Raw genomic sequence first — 12,976 nt, 5'->3', positions numbered from 1 at the left:
CCTCTCCACTCCATCCCTCCATCTCATCCTTGGCCTCCCCCTCCTTCCCACGCCCCCACAAGTTGACCTATGACCCCAACCTCTCCCCGGGTCACCATCCATATTTTCACTGCCCATTTGTCACTGTTTAGGTCACTGTAGCCACCATTTTTGCCAAATATCAGCCTTGGGTTCTAATTTCTTACTGTTATATCACTGCAGTTATGGCTTTTAATCTATGTGTAACTATCGCCAGTGTTAGCATGTCACTGCTTTACATCACGACACTCACACTTCATCTATCCATCTATCTACCTATCTATCTATCTATCTATCTATTTATCTGTCTATCTATCTATCTATTTGTCTATCTATCTATCTATTTGTCTGTCTATCTATCTATCTATCTGTCTATCTATCTATCTTCAATGCTCACCTCTCACTATACTCTATCACTGTAATTGTCAACACCATATCATTACTTCTTCCTTGTCACTACTGTATCACTGGCATCATACTATCACTCATCTCTCTCTCTCTCTCTCTCTCTCTCTCTCTTCACTGCCACCTCTCCACTCTCATTTCAGTCACTCCCTCACAGTCACACTTTTCACAGCAATCCACTCTTCTGACTCATGAACTCCTCATCTCTCTACCTACACCTACTGTTTTCACCACACTATATTTGTCACCAGTCACTACCTTCACAGTTATCACCATCCTCACTACACTTGTCACTGCTGTATATCAATTTATGGTTACTTTCTTCTATATAAATCCTTCCTATTAACTTGTCACCGCTCTCTCTCTTTCACTGCCATATATCTCTTCCTTGATACTCGTCTGTAATCTTACTGTTATTCGTGTAAATAGATAGATAGATAGATAGATAGATAGAGAGGTGGATAGATAGATAAGTGAATGATATGAGTGTTTGATCCAATATATGTGTAATTCATGGGTCCTATCTTACCTACGTGTGTGTGTGTGTGTGTGTGTGTGTGTGTTTGGTGGAGAGGGAGGCCTTCACGTGGTGGCACTGATATAACTGGGTGGTGGAGCTGCCTGGTTATACAAACGTCCCTCAACTCCCTCCCTATCCCCCAAAAGGACGATGGTGGACTGCAGGAGGAGGGCAACTTCAGCCTGCAGTCCACTGGGTTCACGTTACAGATGAACCTGTTGGGAAGAGAGTTGTGTTGTGGTGTGTGTGTGTGTGTGTGTGTGTGTGTGTGTGTGTGTGTGTATCTTTGTGATGATATGTAGGTGTGTTGTGACGTGTGTATTGTGCTGGGGTGGTGTGTATGTGTTGCCAGGTGTGTGGTGGTGTGGTGGGGATGGTGCTAGGACATGTGCTTCGTCGTGGCGTGGGTGTGGTGGTGGTGTGAGTGTGTGTGTATCTTTGTGATGATATGTAGGTGTGTTGTGACGTGTGTATTGTGCTGGGGTGGTGTGTATGTGTTGCCAGGTGTTTGGTGGTGTGGTGGGGATGGTGCTAGGACATGTGCTTCGTCGTGGCGTGGGTGTGGTGGTGGTGTGGTGCTGTGTTGTGGTATGTGTTGCTAACCTACCCTAGTAAGCTTACACTGCATTTCCTTTCGCCTCACCATCATCCTCTTCCTGTCCATCCCTCCAACGCTAAGTAAGTTGGAAGAGCTATTTATTTTACTCTTACTAGTGGTCTATCTATCTGTCTATCTGTCTATTTATCTATCTATCCATCTGTCTATCTGTCTATTTACCTATCTATCTGTCTGTCTATCTCAGCGTCTTCCTGTACATCCCTCCAACGCTAAGTAAGTTGGAATTGCTAGTTATTTTACTCTTACTAGTGGTCTATCTATCTGTCTATTTATCTATCTATCTATCTGTCTATCTGTCTCAACACCTTCCTGTCTCATCTCTGGAACGCTTACTATAGCTAATCGTTGTCTATCTATCAGTGTCTATCTATCTATCTGTCTATCTGTCTATCTGTCTATCTCAACATCTTCTTCCTGTCTCATTCCTTTTCTTTTTACTCCTGTTAATGCTTATTTGTCTGTCTGTCTGTCTGTCTGTCTGTCTCAGTGTCTGTCTATTTACCCATCCATCTATCTATTTGTCTATCTATCTATCTATCTGTCTATCTAATTGTCTGTCTGTTTGTCTGTTTGCTATATTATCAAAACAGTGTGCGTGTGCGTGTGTGTGTGTGTGTGTGTGTGTGTGTGTGTGTGTGTGTGTGTGTGTGAGAGAGAGAGAGAGAGAGAAAATTAAATACCTCTATAGCCCACATATCTTTCACTCAAGCAGTCACTAACCCTTGAACGATTGGGGCAACTCTTCCTTTAATAATAATAATAATAATAATAATAATAATAATAATAATAATAATAATAATAATAATAATAAATAAATGCTCTCGACCACTTTCCCTCCCCATTCCCCCCCCCCGGGACCCCTCCTAACCTCCCTCCCCAACCCCCAACCCCCCAAAACCTCTCTCTCTCTCTCTCTCTCTCTCTCTCTCTCTCTCTCTCTCACACACACACACACACACACACACACACACACACACATAATCATACCTCTCGATGCATCTCTCTCTCTCTCTCTCTCTCTCTCTCTCTCTCTCTCACACACACACACACACACACACACACACATAATCATACCTCTCTATGCATCTCTCTCTCTCTCTCTCTCTCTCTCTCTCTCTCTCTCTCTCTCTCTCTCTCTCTCTCTCTCTCTCTCTCTCTCTCTCTCTCTCTCCACTTAATATTTGTATGATGCTGTGTAGTGGGGGGAGGGAGGCTTGATGGCACTGACCCAAACACCTTTTTCTAAGCGACTTATTCTGCTTCCACCTCCACCACTTTTGTTACGTAAATCCTTGTAATATGGCCCTACACTGCACACCAAGCCTACAAAAGGATGCTACCCAGACACATCCAGAAATAAATCGCTGAGGAAAAGGTGTTTGCACTGGAGAGACTTTTCGAACTGAAGGGGTTGGCTTTGGCTTTCATTTTGCTGTAGTAGTAGTAGTAGTAGTAGTAGTGGTGGTGGTAGTGGTAGTGGTGGTAGTAGTAGTAGTAGTAGTAGTAGTAGTAGTAGTAGTAATATTGGTACTACTACTACTACTACTACTACTTCAACTATGACGACGACGACAAGGACGAATTATTACTTATATTATTATTATTATTATTATTATTATTATTATCATCACAACAACAACTACTACTACTACTACTACCACCACCACCACCACCACAAGACATTGCCCTTCACCACAATTAGCCACAAAGTACTCCATATAACAAGCGAGAAAAATCAATTCGGTGGACAAAGAGAATGTAATTGCAATACCCAGTTAATTGAAAAAGTTTGGACCGCAGTCAGTGGGCGGGAACTGCGCTTGAACGACATTAACATATTAGGATTAACACAGTTTCCCCTTAAAGGTTATATTTCGGGGCCTTCACGCGGTGGCACAGATATAATTGGGAGGTTCCACTGCCTTGTAATGTCTCTCAGCTCCCTCCCTATCCCCCCAAAGGACGATGGCCTGTAGTAGTGTGTGTGTGTGTGTGTGTGTGTGTGTGTGTGTGTGTGTGTGTGTGTGTGTGGGGTGGAGAGGGAGGCCTTCACGTGGTGGTACTGATATAACTGGGTGGTGGAGCTGCCTGGCTATACAAACGTCCCTCAACTCCCTCCCTATCCCCCAAAAGGACGATGGTGGACTGCAGGAGGAGGGCAACTTCAGCCTGCAGTCCACTGGGTTCACGTTACAGATGAACCTGGGGCTACTACTACTACTACTACTACTACTACTAAAATCACCACCACCATCACTACCACTACTACCACTACTACAACGACAGCAGCAGGAGCAACAACAACAACAACTACTACTACCACTATTACTACTACTACTACTACTAGTACTACTACTACTACTACTACTACAGCGAGCACCACCATCACCACTACTACTACTAAAACCACCATTACCACCACCACCACTACTACCACAACCACAACCACCACCACCACTCCAACTACTACCACTACTATCACATTTAACAAGCGCCCCATAGTTAATTTATGCAACAGGTCAACTCTGGAACTGTCTCCCTCTGTCTGTATTTCCTAAAAAAAATATATATATATATCCTCAGAAATGACATACAGATTTCATTGTACGTTCTCACTCAGTACAAGTAATTCACAAGAGCAATAATCATGTTTTGTGGTAGGTGGTGGCGACTATCATCCACTCACCTGATGTAGTGTTGCCTACTTCTTCCTTAGCCATTATCATTCTTTTTCTGTGCCTGTCCTCCTCTCTTCCTATTTCTCACCATTATCCACTCACTTGATGTAGTGCTGCCTACTTCTTCCTTAGCTTTTATCATTCTTTTTCTGTGCCTGTCCTCCTCTCTTCCTATTTCTCATCATCATCCACTCACTTGATGTAGTGCTGCCTACTTCTTCCTTAGCCTTTATCATACTTTTTCTGTGCCGGTCCTCCTCTCTTCCTATTTCTCCCATCCTTCCTGTCACTTCTTATTGCTTTTCTTTCCTTTACAGGTGGCTTTACATTGAGTGACAAGCCAAATGGTTTCCTGTAAGCCAGGAAACCATTTACAACGCTGGGTGGTAACCATATAACCAAACCATACGTACTCCCTACGTGTCAACAAGTGGGTTGGTGGAGGGTTAGTGTCCCTCTCCGTAAACCAAATAACTCAAAGTCAAATGGCCACCCCTTATGGGATTATGGCGTCTGGCAATAGATAGATAGATAGAGAATGATTATGGAAGAACTGATATGGGCATTGAATTTCACGAATAGCCCTGTGAAGTGCAGTAATTCACGCAATGAGGCGGTGGGTGAGAATGAATGACGTGAAAATCCCTTGGTGTAGCAGATTAATATGAGTGTGCTTAGTTTATTGGAGTCGGGGCTTAGGTGGCGAAAACGGGGTGCGACAGAGAGAGAGAGAGAGAGAGAGAGAGAGAGAGAGAGAGAGAGAGAGAGAGAGAGAGAATGCGTAGGGAGGTATGATTATGTGTTTGTGCATCTGTGTGTGTGCGTGTGTGTGTGTGAGAGAGAGAGAGAGAGAGAGAGAGAGAGAGAGAGAGAGAGGAGGTTAAACAGACAGGTTGACAGACAGACGGACAGATATTGATAGAGACAGATGATGATGATAATGAAGGTGATTATTATTATTATTATTATTATTATTACTACTACTACTACCACCACCACTACTACTACTACTACTACTACTACTACTACTACCACCACCACCACTACTACTACTACTACTACTACCACCACCACTACTACTACTACTACTACTACTACTACTACTACTACCACCACCACTACTACTACTACTACTACTACTACCACCACCACAACTACTACTACTACTACTACTACTACCACCACCACCACCACTACTACTACTACTACTACTACCACCACCACCACTACTACTACTACTACTACTACTACCACCACCACTACTACTACTACTACTACTACTACCACCACCACCACTACTACTACTACTACTACTACTATCTTAAGCCTTCATCATTTTCTTTAGCAGAGAAATGCATACGTAGGCCAGAGTCATTTCCCCTCTCTTTCCAAGCATATTATTATTGTTTAAGGGACATGACTGTATGAGGAGAGGGGAGATGAGGAGGGAAATGAGAGGGGAGATGAGGAGAGGAGAGGGGAGATGAGAGGGGAAATGAGGAGAGGGGAGATGAGGAGAGGGGAGATGAGAGGGGAGATGAGGAGAGGGGAGATGAGGAGAGGGGAGATGAGGAGAGGGGAAATGAGGAGGGAAATGAGAGGGGAGATGAGGAGAGGGGAAATGAGGAGAGGGGAAATGAGGAGAGGGGAAATGAGGAGGGAAATGAGAGGGGAGATGAGGAGAGGGGAAATGAGGAGGGAAATGAGAGGGGAAATGAGGAGAGGGGAAATGAGGAGGGAAATGAGAGGGGAGATGAGGAGAGGGGAAATGAGGAGGGAAATGAGAGGGGAGATGAGGAGAGGGGAAATGAGGAGGGAAATGAGAGGGGAGATGAGGAGAGGAGAGGGGAAATGAGAGGGGAAATGAAGAGAGGGGAAATGAGGAGAGGGGAAATGAGGAGAGGGGAAATGAGGAGAGGGGAAATGAGAGGGGAAATGAGAGAGGAGATGAGGAGAGGGGAAACAGCACTGCATGAGTGAGTCCTGAATCATCTGCGGCGTCCATCCAGAAGCCAAACCTCCTCATATTTCCCTTGCCTCGCCGTGGGAAGGGCCTTGGTTCGATCCTGGCGCTGTCTACCACAAGGGGGGCCGGATCCCTACACGGTGTATGTGCTGTACTGGACCTGTAGCACGGCCCCACAGAACCACTGGCTTACCTGTGATCGATGGGTCTGCTCGGCTAGGCAGACTGGGGTTAAGAGAAAACAAAAACGCAAAGGACAATATAAGTGTGTGTGTGTGTGTGTGTGTGTGTGTGTGTGTGTGTGTGTGTGTGTGTGTGTGCAACTGTGAAAAGATTTAAGGAACGTGCAAGGGAATATCAATGTGTAGAAGTATTAAACAGAATAAATCGCTAAGGAAGAGGTGTTAGGGAGGGGCAAGAGAATGGGAGAATATGGGTAGGTCGTTTGAATACAGGAGTGAGGGGAGAGAGAGGAGGCTGTATATTGAGAGAGAGAGAGAGTGAGAGAGAGGGTGGGATTGTTTGTATGTCTGTGTTCTATCCCTCTATCTCTGTCTATCTATCTATTTATCTATCTATCACACGCGTTGATCAAAACATAGCAGCCGCTCCTGCATCGCGAGGGCGGGTGTAAAACATCACTATAGAGTTGGTAAATGTAAAACTCTACGGATCAGTGAACCCACATTTCACTCTCTCTCTCTCTCTCTCTCTCTCTCTCTCTCTCTCTCTCTCTCTCTCTCTCTCTCACACACACACACACACACACAGCCTGATAATTTCTCTCTCGCTCATTCTTACTCCCATTCCCACCCCCATCCCCCCATTGCATCTCCCATCCTCCCATTGCATCTCCCATCCCCCCATTGCATCTCCCATCCTCCCATTCTACCATTACCATTCATTTCCATTTCTTTCTCTCTCTCTCTCTCTCTCTCTCTCTCTCTTCCTCTCTGTGTCACTATTTTTTTATTTTCTCTCTCCCTCTTCCTCTTCTCTTCAATCAATCTTTAATTTTCTTTCACTTAGCTCTCTCTCTCTCTCCCTCTCTCTCTCTCTTTGTCTGTCTTTCTATCTGTCTGTCTGTCTGTCTGTCTCTCTGTCTCTCTCTCTCTCTCTCTCTCTCTCTTTGTCTGTCTGTCCATCTGCCTGTCTATCTGTCTGTTTGTCTGTCTGTCTGTCTGTCTCACACACACACACACACACACACACACTCACACCCTCCTTCTCATCTCCACATCCGTCTGTCAACACTGTCTAATATCCCCACCATTCACATCTACACACACCCTTCCACACATACACTCCAAAACACCTCATTACACACCTATCCCTCCCCCCTTACACCTCCTCTCTTTCTCACAGCCATCTCTCTACCCTCCACTATCTCTCCCAGTCTCTCTCTTTACACCTGTCTCTAATTTCTCCACATCACACTTGCTCACACCCTCTCATATCTCTCTCTTTTCCACACTCACAGACTCTTACCCTAGCAAGTTTCATCTCACACACATGCTTATCTTCACACGCACATGCCCTCCGTACCCCCACACACCTGCCTCACACACCTGCCGGGTTCTGGCACACCTGCCCGCCTCCCAATGCCCTCTTCACACCCTCCCACACCCCCTCTCTCACTCCCACACCCTCCGAACCACTCCATCTGTCCTCCACACCCCACTCCTTCCAGCATCCTCTCTTACACGTCAACCTTCCCATATATCTGTCTCACACACCTGTCTATCTCCCTCCCACACCCTCCCACACACCTGTCCTCTTCCAATACACCTGTCCACACCCTCCCACACCCCCTCCCTCACTCCCACACCCTCCAAACCACCCCATCTGCCTCCCACACCCTCCCACACACACCACACCAATGACGTATCAGTTACGGACCTACCCCCTTCTACTGTCAGCCAATGATCGCCTTTCCTGGCTTCGAGAGAGGGGCGGGGGGAAGGGAAGGGCGGAGGGGGACAGAGGGGGCGGGGAGGGGGCGGGGCGGGGACGGGGAAGGGTAGGGAGGGGGCAAATCGCTCTGGTATATAAGCCTCATGCGACGAGAAGGGAGAGCGCAAAGGGGGTAGTTCCACATTCTGTCATTGAGCCACGGGAGACAGAGGGAAGAAGAGAGACGGAACACCCGCGGACATTTTCCCTTTTCCTACAAAGCTTTCAAGACCCAGAAGACTAGGACGAGGGAAAAAGGACCTGGAAAATCACCCTCTTTCCTTCCTCCCCTCACCCCAACACGCGCACACACACACACGAGGAAAAGAGCGGGTGTTTTATCTGTGTTTTTTTTCGGCTTCATCGCGCGGGTCCGTCCTTCCAGTCCCTCAGGTTTCAGTTCTGCGTGGGACCTCGGGGCGGATAGAGCAACAAGTGTGCTCCCTCTCGCTCCACCAGTCACTCGCTCCCTCACCCTCGCTCCCTGGTAAGTATCCCTTCTAGTGAGGTTAGGAAGGCTGCTAACACCTCTTCCTTACCGATTTATTCCTGATGCTAATATTCTGTGGTTAGGAAGCTTACTAACACCTCTTCCTTACCGATTTATTCCTGATTCTGCTCCGTTACTACTTACTAACACCTCTTCCTTACCGATTTATTCCTGATGCTAATATTCTGTGGTTAGGAAGCTTACTAACACCTCCTCCTTACCGATTTATTCCTGATGCAACCCCATTACCAACTTCTAGTGTTGTTAAAAAGGTTACTAACACCTCTTCCTTACCGATTTATTCCTGTTTTCGATATTCTAGCGTCGTTAGGAAGCTTACTAACACCTCTTCCTCACCGATTTATTCCTGATTCTGCTCCGTTACTAAGTTCTTGTAAGGTTAAGAAGGTTACTAACACCTCTTCCTTAGCGATTTATTTCTGCTTCTGATATTCTAGTGTTGTTAAGAAGGTTACTAACACCTCTTCCTCACCGATTTATTCCTGATTCTGCTCCATTACTAAGTTCTTGTAAGGTTAAGAAGGTTACTAACACCTCTTCCTTAGCGATTTATTCCTGATTCTACTCCGTTACTATATTCTTGTGTGGTTGGGAAACTTACTTTACACCTCTTCCTTACCGATTTATTTCTGATTTTGCTTCCTTACTGTATTCTGGTACGGTTAGGAAGCTTACTAAACACTTTTTCCTTACCGATTTATTCCTGATTCTGCTCCGTTACTCTATTCTGGTACGGTTAGGAAGCTTACTAAACACTTTTTCCTTACCGATTTATTCCTGATTCTGCTCCGTTACTATATTCTTGTGTGGTTAGGAAGCTTACTAAACACCTTTTCCTTACCGATTTATTCCTGATTCTGCCCGGTACTATATTCTGTGTTATTCTTGCAATCTATGTCGATATTCAAAAGACATAAGAAGCAAAAAGGAGAATATTAATGGGTAGTTTGGAAAATAAATCGCTAAGGAAGAGGTGTTAGGGAGTCTCCTTACTAGAATATGGGCCTAAAACTTTGTGGAAATCTCACTGGGTAAGGAAGCTCCCTAACACCTCTTCCTTAGCGATTTATTTTTGGATATGTTATTTCTGCAGAGTATGGCGATATTGGAAAGATTTATTTAACTCAGAATAGCACAGTAAGGTGTAATAGGCAAAATAAATCGCTTAGGAAAAGGTGCTAGGGAGCTTCTTTAGCCGGGGGAGAATAAGGGCGATTCTTGGCTCATTTCCAGGATTTTCTGAATATTCTCCCTAACACAACTTCCTAAGCGATTTATTTACCGTAGTACACCCTGATATTCTCTAACATATCATGCCTTTATACCTAACACCTTTTTCTTGGCGATTTCTTTTGCATTTCTATCGCCCTACCTACCTACCTATCTATCTATCTATCTATCGTTTTAATCTATCATTATATTTCCATTAATAATACACAAGAGGATATTGAGGGATAAATGTGCAAAATGAATCGCTAACGAAAAGGTGTTAAGGAATATCAAAGGCCACTTAAAAAATTACTCTAATTTTTTCTTTTTACCTTTTATATTTATCACTTTCCTCCTCTAGTTAAGGAAGTTCCCTAACACCTTTTCCTAAGCGATTTATTTTGCTTATTACACCTTACTGTCCTCTTGTGTTACATAAATCCTTCCAATATCGCCATACTCTGCCAGCCATATCTAAGAATAAATCGGTGAGCAAGAGGTGTTAGGGAGCTTCTCGTTAAGGAAGCTCACTAACACCTTTTTCTTAGCGATTTATTTTTGGATATGGCTGGTTAATATCCTTTTGTACGTTATTTATGCAGAGTATGGCGATATTGGAAGGATTTATGTAACACAGAAGAGGACAGTAAGGTGTAATAAGCAAAATAAATCGCTTACGAAAAGGTGTTAGGGAACTTTATGCAGGGTATGGCGATATTGGAAGGATTTATGTAACACAGAATAGGACAGTAAGGTGTAACAAACAAAATAAATCGCTTAGGAAAAGGTGTTAGGGAGCTTTATGCAGGGTATGGCGATATTGGAAGGATTTATGTAACACAGAAGAGGACAGTAAGGTACAATAAGCAGAATAAATCGCTTACGAAAGGGTGTTAGGGAGCTTTTTTAACCAATCAGAATACGAGGCTACGGGCGGTACTCTCGTCAGGTAAGGAAGCTCCCTAACACCTCTTCCTTCCCGATTTATTCCTGATTCTGCTCCCTTACTATATTCATGTCTGTTATTCATGCAATCTTTATCAATATTGAAAAGATATAGGAAGAAAAAAGGACAATATTAATGAGTAGTTTCGAAAATAAATCGCTAAGGAAGAGGTGTTAGGAAACTTTTAGGAATTTTGGTAAAGTTGTGGAATTGATACGCTTAGTAATTATTATTGTTATTATTATTGCTGAGTGCTGTTATTATTATTGTGGAGTGCTGTGAAGAGTATGTACGAGGGAGCTAGGGCTGCGGTGCGAGTGGATGGTGAGCTGAGTGAGTTCTTTGATCTCAATGCAGGACTGAAACAGGGTTGTGTGATGTCTCCATGGCTGTTTAATATATACATGGATGGGGTTGTAAAGGAGGTGCAAGGTAGGGCAGTGGATGTGGGGGTGGCTCTAATGAATGAGGGTGAGATTTGGAAGCTTCCGGTGTTGCTGTTTGCTGATGATACAGTATTGTTGAGTGAAGATGAATGGGAGTTGCAAGGTTTGGTGAATGAATTTGGGACAGTGTGTAGGAGGAGGAATCTGAAAGTTAATGTAAACAAAAGTAAAGTTATGGTGTTTGAGAGGAATGAAGTCACAGAGTGTGCAGTGAGGTTGGATGGTGAGGATATGGAGAATGTGAGTGCATTCAAGTACTTGGGTAGTGTGATGAGTAAGGATGGAACTTTGGGGGATGAAGTGCGTGAAAGGGTACAGCAGGGAAGGAAGGTTGTTGGTACACTGAAAGCAGAAATGAGAAATAGGGAGGTGAGTATGGAAGTTAAGAAGTCACTGCATGATAGCATTGTGATCCCTACCCTGACGTATGGAAGCGAGGCATGGACCTTGCAAGAGGGGAACAAGTCAAGAGTGAGAGCAGTGGAAATGAGTTACTTGAGAGGAGCATGTGGAGTGACGTGGAGGGACAGGTTGACGAATGAAGAAGTGAAGGAACGCTGTGGGGTGGATGTGGATGTGGTTGAGAAGAATAGGAGAAATACACTGAGGTGGTTTGGACATGTGGAGAGAATGGAGAATGAACGACTGACTAAGAGGGTGTATGTAGGTGAGGCGGGGGGAGGGAGAGGGAGAGGTAGACCGAGGATGAGGTGGAGGGATGGAGTTGAGAGGTATATGAGGGAGGGGGGGGTGAGTTGGGGGGAGGGTAGTCAAATGGTGGGTGACAGAGCGACTTGGAGGCGATTTGTCTGCGGCCACCCTTTGCGGTATTAAGGCGTCGGGCTATAGATAGATAGATAGATAGATTATTATTATTATTATTATTTTTATTATTATTATTATTATTATTATTAGTAGTAGTAGTAGTAGTAGTAGGAGTAGTAGTAGTAGTAGTAGTAGCAGCAGCAGCAGCAGCAGCAGCAGCAGCAGCAGCAGCAGTATTAGTATTAGTAGTAGTTGTAGTAGTAGTAGTAGTAGTAGCAGAAGTAATAGTAGAAGTAGTAGTAGTAGTAGTAGTAGTAGCAGAAGTAATAGTAGTAGTAGTAGTAGTAGTAGTAGTAGTAGTAGTAGTAGTAGTAGTAGTAGTAGTAGTAGTAGCAGAAGTAATAGTAGTAGTAGTAGTAGTAGTAGTAGTAGTAGTGGCAGAAGTAAAAGTAGTAGTAGTAGTAGTAGTAGTAGCAGAAGTAATAGTAGTAGTAGTAGTAGCAGAAGTAATAGTAGTAGTAGTAGTAGTAGTAGTAGTAGTGGCAGAAGTAATAGTAGAAGTAATAGTAGTAGTAGTAGTAGTAGTAGTAGTAGTAGTAGTAGTAGTAGTAGCAGAAGTAATAGTAGTAGTAGTAGTAGTAGTAGCAGAAGTAATAGTAGTAGTAGTAGTAGTAGTAGTAGTAGTAGTAGTAGCAGAAGTAATAGTAGTAGTAGTAGTAGTAACAGCAGCAGCAGCAGCAGTAGTAGTAGCAGCAGCATCAGTAGTAGTAGTAGTAGTAGTACATTGGTTTTCTTTTATTCATTGCCAAACGCCTCTTTTCAAATTCCTGGTAAATAAATTGTTTAGAAGTAACCAGACTACACTATGAAAGGATTTTATTGTTTTTGAAGAAGGTGTGTGTGTGTGTGTGTGTGTGTGTGTGTGTGTGTGTGTGTGTGT

Source organism: Coenobita brevimanus, chromosome 37 (genome assembly GCF_032717465.1).
Source record: "Coenobita brevimanus isolate Jiangsu-jjx chromosome 37, ASM3271746v2, whole genome shotgun sequence".
Lineage (NCBI taxonomy): Eukaryota > Metazoa > Arthropoda > Malacostraca > Decapoda > Coenobitidae > Coenobita > Coenobita brevimanus.
The sequence above is the reverse complement of the archived record's forward strand: the minus strand, read 5'-3'. Positions refer to the sequence as shown.